The sequence below is a fragment of the Microcaecilia unicolor genome, chromosome 1, assembly GCF_901765095.1.
Source record: "Microcaecilia unicolor chromosome 1, aMicUni1.1, whole genome shotgun sequence".
NCBI classification, from domain to species: Eukaryota; Metazoa; Chordata; class Amphibia; order Gymnophiona; family Siphonopidae; genus Microcaecilia; species Microcaecilia unicolor.
The window spans coordinates 246,029,394-246,043,815 of NC_044031.1; the positions used below are offsets into that span (position 1 = coordinate 246,029,394).

The 14,422-nt window shown below is 41.9% G+C and overlaps 1 protein-coding gene across 3 annotated transcripts in view; it reads left to right on the plus strand.

Moving 5' to 3' along the window:
• The window catches only part of SEMA5A (semaphorin 5A), a 976,513-nt gene that overhangs the window by 756,737 nt on the left and 205,354 nt on the right, over positions 1 to 14,422 (plus strand). The window lies entirely within an intron of this gene.

A 14,422-nucleotide genomic window follows, 5' to 3' on the forward strand; every position in this document is an offset into this window, starting at 1 on the left:
CGAGGCCCGGGAGTGAAGAGCGGTTCTGGGGAGAGAGGGCCGGAGAAGACGTCGGCGCGAATGTGCATGAGGCGGCGCGCCTCATGCACGAAACGGGAACGCGCGGTTTTCCGACTAGGCCGAAGCCGGGGCCTAAATTTCGGGCCGGCTTCGGAGGGTTTTTGTTTTTGCCTCCGATTTTGATCGAGGACGTCCGGGACCAGATCCAATGGGAGTGGTCGTGTGTAAGGAAAATCGGGAGAGCAGGTAAGGGGTTTTGGACCCGAAATTTAAATTAGTTTATTTTTAAATTGTATTAATGCGGTTTTTTATTTTTAGAAATTTAACGGTTAATGATTTTTAAATTCTGTTTTTGGATTTGGGGTCGGGGAATTTTTGGGGATTTTTCTGGTATATTAGTTTCTGAATTTGAATAATTTAAGGGGGTCATTTGGGGGGGGTCTAGTTTTAAGGGGTTAGGAAAGGGTTAACTGGTTAAATTCGACGGAGTAGGTTCAGAGGGGAATATTAAAATTTTTGAAATAGGTTTTAAATTTTTTGGGAATTTTTTCAGGGGTTTTTAGAAGATTGTTGCGTGGCGGGGTTAAATGTTGGGATATTTAAATTTTAAAAACACCGTTTAATAGAGGATGGGAGGTTTAATTGGCATGGGAAATTTGGGGTAATTTGATGGAAATTTATAGGGGTTTTTTATTAATTGAAGAATTTCCCATTGATTTCTATGGGGATTTTTCAGTTAAAATGGGGATTGAGCAGTGCTGCTCAACATTCCGCTTGTCAGCAGGGAGAGTTGGAATGTTGAGCAGGACTAGGGATTGGCTGGCTGAGGGCGGAATCCCAAGCCAAGCAGCCGTCTCCTAGGTAACGGTCAGTGGGACAGTTGGCAGAGCGCTGGTGACTGTGGATGTGGAAGGAAGTGTGTTTGGTGGTGTGGCTAATGTGGTGAGTTTGGAGTGATTTTGAGAAGGTTGGAAGTGGGATTTTGACTGAGTTTGGTGATAGGAGGGCAGTGTGTGAGGGGAAAGTGGTGAGTTGGAAGTGTTTTGTAATTTTGTCCTGGTGAAAGGTGTAGGAGGTGTATATATGTTGGTGCTCATTAGTTTAGGAAAAAAATAAGTAAGTTTAGGGGGTTTAGCGAGGGTATAGTTATTTTAATTTTCTTAGTTAAGTGTTGCCCAGTGTTATAAATTATACATATTTAAGTCATTTAGTGTGGGAAGGGGTTGGTTAAGAAGATAGGGTTTTCCTTCCATTTATTTTTATTAAGAGTGAGGTGTAGGGTGACGGTGTCAAAGACAGTGGAAAAGAAGTCTGGAAAACCTGAGCTCCCACGCAAGAAAGACCGTGAAGGATTCTGCATCAGAAAAAAACTGCAGCTAAGTGACAACACAGTGACAGGACAGAGAAATATTTTTTTTACTTACCTGAGTTGGGTCACTGGGGTTGCTTTACGAGGACCTGTGAGACAAGGGGAAAAGAAAAAGGACACAAAGTATCAATTCTTTAAAGTTGAGATACAAGAGAGTTAAGAAAGAAATTATTCAGAAAGAAAAATTTACAATTAATACTTATCTGATAAGACTCTTGGTATCGATACCAGAGAGGGAAATTCTGAAAAAGAGAAAAAAAGTTATACAATAGTAAAGTACATTTGTTTTGCAATAAAAAATAAAAGTTGATATCTTATTGTAATTGAGGGAAATTTGGGGTATTGAAAAAGGAAATATACTATTGTAATTAAATTCTATAAATTTAGTGGTTAAAGTATGTTAGTTAATTATCCTTTTAGTATTTAAATTGAATTAAAATATTGTTGTTGTTGATTAAGCATTTTCCCGTTTGGTTATTTCAAAACAGGACAAATCCAACTTTAGTTTATTTTCCCCTCATTTTCTTTGAGATTTTGAGGCGAGGTTAGTGAACTGTCGGCCTCTCCGTCCTTGGTGAGGTGGTTCTGGGCACTGAAAGAAATTTTAAGTGCTCAGGGACACTTTACACTGAGGAACGAGTGGGGTACAACGACAAATTTTGGCGTAGTCGGCAGGATTTCTCCTGAAGTTGGGGTACCAAAGGGTAAAACTGTGAAGCTCAGGAATTGACTAACAGTTGTGAAGAATTTTCCCATTTAGGTGAAGCAATTTAAATAAAGGTTTCCAGGTTTAAGTGTGTTTATTTTGGGGAAATTTCTTTTGTCCTGGGTCTTGTTCCCCTTGGAATTTCTGTCTCTGGGGTGATTCCAGTTCCTGGAAGATCAAGAAGATGGAGGGAGAAGCCGCTGGAGCTAGAGCTATCCCGCAGATCCTCACTCAGACGATTGTGATACCACAGGACAGAACCGTGCCGGACTTTCACGGTTTTCCTAGAGGTCCTGAAGATTTAAAGATTGAAGAATGGGTGGACAAGATGAAGTCCTGGTTAAGAATATTGAGAGTACCTGTGGAGGACCAAGTGGAGGTGGTGCGTGACCACTTGAAGGGGATAGCGTTGGACACCATTAAGTATTCGTTACCACGCGACTGTACGGTGGAAGAAATCTATAATTTACTGAAGCAAGTATACGGCGATACTGTGGCTTTGGGCCTGAGGATACAGGAATTTTACAACATCCGGCAGGGCGAAAGGGAATCCATCAGGGTATTTGCCTACAAGCTGCAAGGAATGTTGGAAGCAGTAATGAAAAGGGACCGGAGAAGGGTCGGGGATCCAGATGAGACCCTTAAGGAGCAGTTCATCATCGGACTGCGTGATGAAGTCCTGAGGAGAGAGGTCTCGAAAAGGAATGAAGATAATCCTGGCTTATCCTTTGCAGAGTTAATGCAAGCGGCTATTCGTTGGGCAGGAGAAGAGCGGGGTTTGGCTCACTGGGAGTCCCCCAAGAGAATTCTACAGAGACCCCGGGAAGATGCAGGGGATTATGGAAGAGCTGGGCGACCCGTAGAGACGGCTACAGTAGCGATGCTGCATCAAATGACCAACATGCTGTCTCGGATGTGCGAACGTCAGGAGGAGGAGTGGGGCCGCCAGAGAAAAGAACGAGAAAGAGATAACCGGACGTATGCTGGTGCTCGTGGTGGGCAGAGAGATTACTATGTGGGACCTTCTAGAACTTCCTCTGGGGAGGTAATCTGTTACAGATGCCAGGAGCCCGGACATATCGCAAGAAATTGTCAGAGCGAAAGGAGGAACTGTCCTTTACCACGAATTATTAAGGAGAACCCTGAGAGTCCGAGCACCAGTGCTAATTGTAACAGGAACAGCGGGAGTCCTCAGGGGGAGACCTCTGGTGCTTCACAGTTGAGAGACAGCAAACCCACCGTCAGGTTGCAAAAGCCGGTGGAGAATGAGGATTGCAAAGAGGATAAACTATTGAGTGAAAGGGCAATTGGGACGAGCCCCTTGATGAAGGTGAAGATTGATGGAGTAGAAACTCTCTGTACGGTGGATACTGGATCCAGTGTGTCTACAATACTAGCAAGTTTTTTTTATAAAAACTTTGAAAACACGGAATGCCTACAAGATGCAAGTCAACTGACGCTTGTAGCGGTAAATGGGACAGACCTTCCGGTGCTTGGTTACATAGATGCAGATGTGCAATGTTTGGGTCAGCTGGTACCGGAAAGGTGCATTTTCGTGGTAAAGGATAACTTCTGTAATGGCCGGATAGAGAGTCAACCAATCCAAGGAATCGTGGGCATGAATGTCCTGAGGCATTTAGAGGGTCTGTTCAAGGACCTTGCCTGCTTTACACTTGAGCCAGGGAGAATCTCAGGAATTCTGTCGAAAATTGCACAAAAACAAGTGACTAAGGTCAGACAGGTGGATGGTCTGGTTAAGCTGCAGGGAAACGTGAGGAAAGTTATTTCTGCAAGGTCAGAAAGGTTCCTGATGGGAAAGGGTCAACGGGTACAGACAAATGCAGGAGTGGTAATAAGGCAAGGAAAAGTTTTCGTCCAGAAGATAAATGTGAGAGTTCCAGATGTCCACCCCGGCAGAGAGCAAATGGCGGAGACAGGTTCAGCAGAACCCGTGAGCAATGTGAATAAGGAACAAAGTAATGTGGAAACAAAAGGCATGATAGAAGCTGTGGAAAGCAGTGAAGCCTGGCTACCTGTTACTGTAAAAGGAGTGAAAGAGGGAGACTTGCCTGAGAAGAAAAGGGTGGTGACAGAATCATGTCAAACAAAATTGCTGCAATTTGGTGAGAGAACAGCTGGGAGCACAGAAAAGCAGAGAGTGTCTTATAGACCTGAGAAACATAATGTTATATCAGAACATCAAGAGGCAGCTGATGGCAAGATGATATCTGGGACACGATGTATAGTGACGAATAAGAGTCCTTGCCTTAAAGAGGAATTGAATGAGGGGACCGAGATGAATATGGCCCTGGTGCATGTTAATGACGATACCATTCTTGTGGAAAACAAGAAGGCCAAGGACGTGCGGCCTGAAGTGACTGCAAGTGCAGAAAAGAAAGGGGGAAGGAAGAGTGAGCAAATGCTGGAGTGGGAAAAAATCATCTTTGGAAGAAAGAAAATCAAAGAAGCACAGCTATATGCTGCTCAGGCCCATTTGAAGCTTGGAAGGAACGGTGAGGGTTCAGAAAATTACGCACCGACAAGAAAAATAATTATGAAGATTGTCTCTTTGCAACAACAGCAGTTGGAAGTTCGTGTTGCGTCTCTTGCCGAGACACCTTCTTCAGGAAGGGGATTGGGTATTGCTCAGGAGGCAGAGGTTCCCGGGAAGGCACAAGATTCAGGATATATGGGAATCACACCCATATGAAGTCCTGGAGGTTTTGGGAGAAAAGTTAAATGTGATTAAAATTCGTAATTACAAAGGTGATGTGAAAACTGTACATAGGGATGCAGTAAAAAAATATAATTTGGATGTTGAGGAATATGAAATTGGCCAAGTTCAGGAAGAAAAGCTTCCTGATTTAAAAGTTGAATCAAAAGTGGGACCTGCAACAAATAAGGGGTGGTATACAATCAGAACAGATGTTATTATTAATCCTGGGACAGGGGAGGATGGTCCTATAAATACTGAGGAGATAAGGGTGTCAAACAGAAGTACTAAGGGTACTTGTTCTGCTTACCTTAGGGAAAATTTTATCCTGGGTTAAGAGGGGAGTGGGGGAATATGTGATGTCATATAAAAAGTCTGAGATGTTATAAAGATATATGTTACAATTCAAAGTGGTAATACTTATAATGTAAAGATGATGACAGTATATCAACTTTGTTGATGGTAAAAAAAAAAAAAAAAAGGGGGGAAAGGTTAAGTTTTAGGTATGATTGTTAGATAGAAGGAGTTGGAATGGTTAGAGTATTGGTTTGGATGGAAGGAAGAATTTGGATAGAATGATAAGATTATGGATTTGGGTGAAAGTGTGGAGTTTGGATTTATGAGTGTTGGGGTATGAATGAGAATATTGAGGACAATATTCGGTTTTTTAAGCCCGGGCGAATGTAACAGGGGTTAAGGGGAAAGAGAAGGAAAAATAAATTAAAAAACTTACTCCGGGTCCGCGGTCCACCTTGGGCTCCGAGGGGGGCTGGTCCGTGAGGCGCTGTGGAAGCGCCGCGATTTTGTTTTGTTTTTTTGCTCCCGGGACGATTGGCACGTTCCCGGGAGTGAAGAAGAGGTCCGGGGCATGTTTGGGCCGGGTGCGGGCCGATTTGAGGCCGCACAACGAGTTTCGGGGCCCGGGAGCGATGGAGCACGTTCCCGGGCCAGAAGATGTAAACCGGAGGGGGGAGAGCGCTGGGGCGGTAGTGGAGACGCTGCAATAAGCAGCGTTGAAGTTTTTTTGCTCCCGGGCCGAAGGAGCGAGGCCCGGGAGTGAAGAGCGGTTCTGGGGAGAGAGGGCCGGAGAAGACGTCGGCGCGAATGTGCATGAGGCGGCGCGCCTCATGCACGAAACGGGAACGCGCGGTTTTCCGACTAGGCCGAAGCCGGGGCCTAAATTTCGGGCCGGCTTCGGAGGGTTTTTGTTTTTGCCTCCGATTTTGATCGAGGACGTCCGGGACCAGATCCAATGGGAGTGGTCGTGTGTAAGGAAAATCGGGAGAGCAGGTAAGGGGTTTTGGACCCGAAATTTAAATTAGTTTATTTTTAAATTGTATTAATGCGGTTTTTTATTTTTAGAAATTTAACGGTTAATGATTTTTAAATTCTGTTTTTGGATTTGGGGTCGGGGAATTTTTGGGGATTTTTCTGGTATATTAGTTTCTGAATTTGAATAATTTAAGGGGGTCATTTGGGGGGGGTCTAGTTTTAAGGGGTTAGGAAAGGGTTAACTGGTTAAATTCGACGGAGTAGGTTCAGAGGGGAATATTAAAATTTTTGAAATAGGTTTTAAATTTTTTGGGAATTTTTTCAGGGGTTTTTAGAAGATTGTTGCGTGGCGGGGTTAAATGTTGGGATATTTAAATTTTAAAAACACCGTTTAATAGAGGATGGGAGGTTTAATTGGCATGGGAAATTTGGGGTAATTTGATGGAAATTTATAGGGGTTTTTTATTAATTGAAGAATTTCCCATTGATTTCTATGGGGATTTTTCAGTTAAAATGGGGATTGAGCAGTGCTGCTCAACATTCCGCTTGTCAGCAGGGAGAGTTGGAATGTTGAGCAGGACTAGGGATTGGCTGGCTGAGGGCGGAATCCCAAGCCAAGCAGCCGTCTCCTAGGTAACGGTCAGTGGGACAGTTGGCAGAGCGCTGGTGACTGTGGATGTGGAAGGAAGTGTGTTTGGTGGTGTGGCTAATGTGGTGAGTTTGGAGTGATTTTGAGAAGGTTGGAAGTGGGATTTTGACTGAGTTTGGTGATAGGAGGGCAGTGTGTGAGGGGAAAGTGGTGAGTTGGAAGTGTTTTGTAATTTTGTCCTGGTGAAAGGTGTAGGAGGTGTATATATGTTGGTGCTCATTAGTTTAGGAAAAAAATAAGTAAGTTTAGGGGGTTTAGCGAGGGTATAGTTATTTTAATTTTCTTAGTTAAGTGTTGCCCAGTGTTATAAATTATACATATTTAAGTCATTTAGTGTGGGAAGGGGTTGGTTAAGAAGATAGGGTTTTCCTTCCATTTATTTTTATTAAGAGTGAGGTGTAGGGTGACGGTGTCAAAGACAGTGGAAAAGAAGTCTGGAAAACCTGAGCTCCCACGCAAGAAAGACCGTGAAGGATTCTGCATCAGAAAAAAACTGCAGCTAAGTGACAACACAGTGACAGGACAGAGAAATATTTTTTTTACTTACCTGAGTTGGGTCACTGGGGTTGCTTTACGAGGACCTGTGAGACAAGGGGAAAAGAAAAAGGACACAAAGTATCAATTCTTTAAAGTTGAGATACAAGAGAGTTAAGAAAGAAATTATTCAGAAAGAAAAATTTACAATTAATACTTATCTGATAAGACTCTTGGTATCGATACCAGAGAGGGAAATTCTGAAAAAGAGAAAAAAAGTTATACAATAGTAAAGTACATTTGTTTTGCAATAAAAAATAAAAGTTGATATCTTATTGTAATTGAGGGAAATTTGGGGTATTGAAAAAGGAAATATACTATTGTAATTAAATTCTATAAATTTAGTGGTTAAAGTATGTTAGTTAATTATCCTTTTAGTATTTAAATTGAATTAAAATATTGTTGTTGTTGATTAAGCATTTTCCCGTTTGGTTATTTCAAAACAGGACAAATCCAACTTTAGTTTATTTTCCCCTCATTTTCTTTGAGATTTTGAGGCGAGGTTAGTGAACTGTCGGCCTCTCCGTCCTTGGTGAGGTGGTTCTGGGCACTGAAAGAAATTTTAAGTGCTCAGGGACACTTTACACTGAGGAACGAGTGGGGTACAACGACATTACTATCAGGGGAAAGTCTTCAGGTGACAGAGCTTGGGATCTCCACCAGCTACCGCTAAACATGTGCTACTGTTGGGTGGGCCTGAGCCCAGAGTGGGTGGGCCTTGGCCCACCCAGGCCCACCTGTGGCTACGCCACTGCTTCAAAAGAGCATTAGCTCTAGCAGTGTACCATAGCACACAAATCAAGGTGATAAAGGAACAACATGCCACCGCTATATTTCGGATAGAAACAGATAAAAATTTGTTTCTCTGGTATGATTGTCGCCATCCACAGTCGCAGTTCCTGAGATATAGAAGAATCCGTTCCACTGATTAAGAATTTAAGAAACAAATTGTAATATTGAAGAACAGAGGGTATCTGTGCTCTCTAGTACATAAAGCTTACAAGAGAGCTAAGTTTAACAATAGACAATTATTGCTAAATTCTTCCCAACATGATGAGACAGATTCTGACACCTTGACTTGTGTGCTACGGTACACCACTAGAGCTAATTCTCTTGTGAAGATTGTGAAACATCACTGGAACATTCAAATACCAGAGATATAATACATTCAACTAACAGAGATATGATGCTAAAGATTGTCTACTATACAGCTTGTCATATAGCTGAGGGACCAAGAGCGGATATATGATGGGAACAAGATGCATGGTACAGAGTCAGTTAACCAGCCAGATGCTGATCCTAGCCAGTTAAATGCTTTTGAACATTTGGGGGGGGGGGGGGGGGGGGGGGGGTAGTCTCCTTTTTATGGGATCTCTCTCTAATTTTGGGGACTTGGTTTACATTGCCAGTAAAAATTATATAACTTCTGTTTCATTTCCTTTAAAGTTTTATGCATAATTAGGCAAAGGCTTATTTTCCATCAAAAATTGTTCTCTTCTTTGTTGTAATTAGAAACTCAAATAAATAAAAAGTTTTAGAAATTGTGCTAACAAAATACCTGCCTTGGTCATACACACAAAACACAGGTACCAAATGCAAAACAATATGTAGATAGAAATTAAACTGAAACTCCAAGGAGCCAGACCTTACAACACCAGAGAAATATAGATACAAAATATAAAGGGCCCTGTTCACTAAGCAGCGTTATAGGCACGTTAACATTTTTAACGCGCATTAACCATGTATGTGTGTTAACCATGTACGTGCCTACAATATCCCTTTAGGCACCTACATGATTAGCGTGTGTGCTAAGTGTAGGCACGCTAAAAACACTAATGCACCTTAGTAAACAGGGCCCAAAGATAGCAGATATCAGGGATGGTGTTGGGAAGGGTACAAGCAGGGCAATTGTGCTGCCCCCTAGTCACAGAGGGCCCCAAGCCTAGTCGAACTTGGAGAAGGCATAGCTTGGTATCATGGGCTTTGGGGTTCACTTTCAATTTTCTGTCCGGGCCCAGCCCTGTCAAACACCAACTTTGACAGATGTACATTCCCAAAACTGACATATTCTAATCACTTCATAGAAAATAAATAGTTGAAAAGCACCTCCAATTTTGACTGGTGGGTGGATGGAAAAGGGGTATCAAAAGGGGTTATTTGTTATTGAATCCTGTGTTAAACGATAATGTGCCAGCCATGTGGTTGTTAACATTATTAATATCTACCCCTAGGCATTGCTAAATTTACCAGGGCCCAATAGCTTTGGTAGAATTGGTGGGGCTTAGTGACAAGGATGATGAGAACTAATGTGCTCAGTATCTCCCGGTTTGCATGCACACATGTACACATTAGTGTGAAACCCAATGTCTAATTTAGTAAGTGCTTTAAATCATTAATGACTAGCTCACTTTTTAGTGTAGATGCTAAGTGATTATTATTATTATTATTGTTATTAGCATTTGTATAGCGCTACCAGACGCACGCAGCGCTGAATAGTAAGCTTTAGTGAAGTGGCCTGTAATTCTTCAGAATAAGTCCTGTTTAAAAGACTGTATAGCATACAAAAGAGAAGCCAAGATTTTATCATTACAGCTGGGAAAACAATCAGCTTAAGGACAGTGTCTCCATTTTGAGGGACATGGAATCTTTTAACTAGCAATGTCAGAGAAAACAAGGACACTTGACTTTGCATATGAAACAGCTTGAAAATTGCTTAGGGAAAAATGCAACAGAAAGCGCACACATTATGCTCTGCAAACTGTAGAGCAAGTACTTTCAATCAGCAAATGTCAGCAACATGCTAAAATGATGGATTGAAGCTATGTCAGCCATCGCAGAAAGAAAATAGACTTGTCTGTTCTATAGGGCAGTACTGCATGAGAATGATGAACCTTAAAGAGCATAATTAATAGTCAAATTATGGAACTTTTAGTGGTGTGTCTGAAGAGCAGCCAACAGCTGGAAACGCAGTGAAAACATGCTGTCTGATTTAATTAAATCTCTTACCTTTTCAAATTATCTGAGAAATTTATATTTCCTTTTTTGGCTCAACCGTAGCGGTATAGATTGTAAATGCTGTGCAACCAAGGGAGTCGCTTTTTATGTGATTCATGGCAGTTCTGCCAGTTCTCTTCATAGTTCACTGCAGAAACAGATGTTTGGGCATTAGGTTCCGCTACATTTCCTTCCTCCCACCTTTTCTTTGTACTTCTTTTTAAAAGTATCATTTATCTAATCTTTTTACTGAAAGCAACCTTTTGACTTCTGCTAGAAGCTGAACACCTCCCACCCCCTTGTGTACCTGTTGGCCTTAGAAATTGGAAACTGGTTATCTTTAGAGGAAGCATTCACAGAGGATGGGAGGGAGGGAAGGATTTGTTAAAAGTAGATAACTGAGTTGAAACTCCTGCAAGAACTTATAGTATACTTTTAGCTTCAATATTTGCTGCCAAATATGCCATTGAATTTTCTAGCACTGTGAATTGTATGGCATGCTTATTATTCTAATTTCTGAGCATTGAAATTAAAACCTCCTGTGACTCAGCTGTTTAATTGAGCTACAAGAGATAGCATGACTTGCTATATATCGAAAGGGTTTAGGTCAAAATTTTGGTCATCTGTTAAAAAAAACAGTTATATTTCAGAAGGCTAATTCGTAATATCTTCTTACTGACCCCCTCCCACCAACCAAAGATGTGAAAGAAACAGTACATACCAGCCTCTATGACAGCTTCAGAAGTTATGGCCAGTCCTGCAAGCAGGTCTGTTGAGTAGCCTAGTGGTTGATGCAGTGCACTGTGGAGAAGGGGACCCAGACCCGTATCCCACTGCAACTGTTCTACTTGTGGTGGAAAGTGTAAGCCCTTCAAAACCCACCAAAACCCTACTGTACCCACATATAGGTGACACCTGCAAACATAAGGGTTATTGTTTTGTAGTGGTATACAGTTAGGTACAGTAGGTTTTTGATGGGTTTTGGAGGGTTCACCATATAATATAAGGGAGTAACAGTGAGATGTGTACCTGGAATCTTGTATGTGGGGTGCCCCACTACTCTGCTGGGATGTCTTTTTGGCTAGTCTACTACAAATGCTGCCCCCCCCCCCCCCCCCCCATCCCAATGGCTTGCTTTTGTGCATTTTTCCCTTGGCCCTTTTTTTTAATGGTTAAAAAAATAGATGCACTGAGCACAAAAACATCTAGGAAATGGATATTTTCAAGACAAAAGTTAGTCTTTTTTTCTGGTTTGAAAATGGCCATGTTCACTACTAGATTTTTGTCCAAAATTGGATTTAGACGTCATATCAAAAATGCCCCTCCACATCTGCGGTTATTAAATTTTCCCAACCTGAGAGGTATGTCTCCGATAGATATACTGAAGAAATATTTGGTGGAAGTTAGGAAATATTCCTTGGACCGTATTCCACCTATTGGCAAAGTTTACTTCTTGCCAGTTTCCTGTAATCAAGTTGGAAGAAATACCTCTCAGTGAATAATTCAGAGTGGAAAGCAAGTGGGAACAACAAGGTGAACTTAAGTAATTTAACTGCTTTTTTTGGAAAACTCCACAGAAGATGTTGTTGAGAGATCTACAGTACTTGTGGGATTTGTTTTTGGAAAAGATTTGAACTCTCTTTTGAGACTGTACTTACAGAAATCTCAGGAATTATTTTATGGTCAAAAATTTTGGATGTTTCTGGATGTTACAAAGGCTACTCAGGAAAGAAAGAAAGTTTTTTCTAGCTATGGGACAATAAGTAAGAGAATTAGTTGCTACCTTTTTGCTGAGTTATCCTTCTAAATGTGTTATACAATATCTTGGAGCCAAATGTACCTTTTTGCTCCTGATCAGCTGAAGGCCTTTCTGGATAAAAGGAGTTATCTATGCCTTCTTCTCGGTTGGGTTAAGAGATATGTAGGGTTAGGTTGTGTTAATAGTTTTTCTTTATATTATTTTTTTTCTTAAAGATACTCCTCTTATTGCCTTACTTCGCTCCCTCCATTATGGAGGTCTGATAAAGAGAAGATTTTTTCCCCTCTATTTAAAATCCTGTTGGATGTTGTTTTTCCTTTACATTGTTTATGCTCTGTTACCCTAAAACAACTGTATGCATATATATATTTTTTTTTTGCTTCAAATCATAAATTTAAAAAGTAAAAAAAAGTGACTTCCTGGGCCTTGGGCTAATTTTCTAAGCGCTATTCATCAGAGATGGTGTTCACCTATCCAGGAAGGGATGAAGTGTCTTCTAAAACAGACTGGCTAACCTACTGAAGAGGATCTTAAATTAAGATCAGAGATCTGTAGGGATGGGGGGAGGGGCTGGGGCCACTTAGAATTGTCTTCGGGAGTGGGTGAGAGGAGGATATTTAGGGAAGGTATCTCATGTTCCGGGGAGAGGGGGTTGAGAGGGAGATTGGAAAAGGGGAGCCGCTGGAATTTTATTGGCTGCCACCCAGAGGTTAACCAAGCATTGGCTGATATTCAGAGCAGCAGGGCCACCGAGAGAGGGGGGCAAGATTCCCCTGGGCCCAGCCTCCAAGGGGGGGTCCGGCGCCAGGGTCTGTCTCTCCTGCTCCTGATGGGACCTGGGTGATCGCTTCCCAGCAGGAGCAGAAGAGAGAAAACTCAAGCACTGGGCCCCCCTTAGAGTCTGGGGAGGAGCAGACACAGGACTTTGGGGCCTCTGGTTTGGCTGATGGGGGTCCCCAAGCCCCACCAGCAGAAGCCCTTCCTCCAGTGCTGTTGTCCACCACATTGCAGCGGAGAACAGTGCTGGAGGAAGGCTTCTGATGGTGGGGCTTGGGGACCCCCACCAGCCAAGGTATATGGAATTGCAGCAGGGGGCAGGGAGATGGAGAAAAATGTGCCCCCCCCCCCCCCACCACACAAGTTTTATAGTTTGGCTATGTGGCAGTCCGGGGGAGGCGGCAGCAGCGGTCTTGGGCGGAGGGGAGCCGACAGTGATGGTGGCCCAGCCCCAGGCCTGGCATAGTCTCTTGGCGGCCTTGCAGACCAGTGTCTGGTTAACCTCAGCAAAGCCTTTTTTTTTTTGGTCTGAACTTTATGCGGTTCCTAGCCAGGTAGTGGACTGAATATCGTCACTGACTGACTAGGTTGCTGCTCTACCCAAACTCCGCCCTGGTACGCCCCTAATTTCGCTAGTTAGCGGATATCCAGTTAGTGTGAATATTCAATGACCTGTCCAGTTAAGGGCTACTGAATATCTCCACTTAGCCCCAACCAAGTGATTTCAACCACCAGGAGCCTCTCCCAGCCATTTAAATTGCTTTGAATATCTACCCCTAAATGTTCAGGATTCTGAAAGGTGGACAGTTTATGGATCCACAAATATGCAGATACGTTTATCCTAGAAGTTGACTCCATTGGGTAGAATTTGTAATTTCACTGCTTGTGATGACTTTTGCATTTTGTAGCATTAGAAATGCACTATTAATTATTAACAACAAAATGGCAACAGCTTCTCATATAATCATTTTACATTGGAAGGACAATTCTAAGTTCAGTTTCTCAGAGTGTGTGTGAGTAGGGGGGGGGGGGGTCTCCATACTTTTTCCTGGAAATTGTGGCTTCCCTTGGACAATCTCTGTGAAACCAAAAACTCATGAATATTGAATATGCTCTTGAAATCTGTTTTCTTTATTAGTTAAACACCCCTCTAATTCAGTACAACATCAGATAATACATTGGCTATTCAGTGTTATTATTACTTTAAAACTATAGTCCACTGAGTTGTTATGAATATCACTTATGTAAGTTCATGTGTATAAGAAATTCCTTGAATAAAAAAAAATATCTATCTATCTATCTATCTATCTATCTATCTATCTATAAAGAAATGCATTATCCCTAAGTATCCTTTCTCTTTGTTACCATGTATAAATTACAAAGGGGTGGAAATTAGTCTTGTAAAAATAATATTTGTTTGGCATATTTAATTTTTTTATTCAGTGATTTAGTGATTTCAGCTCTATGTGTTTATGATGGATAGCAACAGAAGGCTTTGCCGATGTATTATACATCTGATGTTAATAGTTGCTCACTCAGGAAGTAAAGGAGTAGATTTCATACAGATTATAAACCATTTCTAATGTGATTTCTGTTTTTACTAAAATGTTATTATTAAATTGTAGTGCCTGATTTTCAAAAGGACTTAT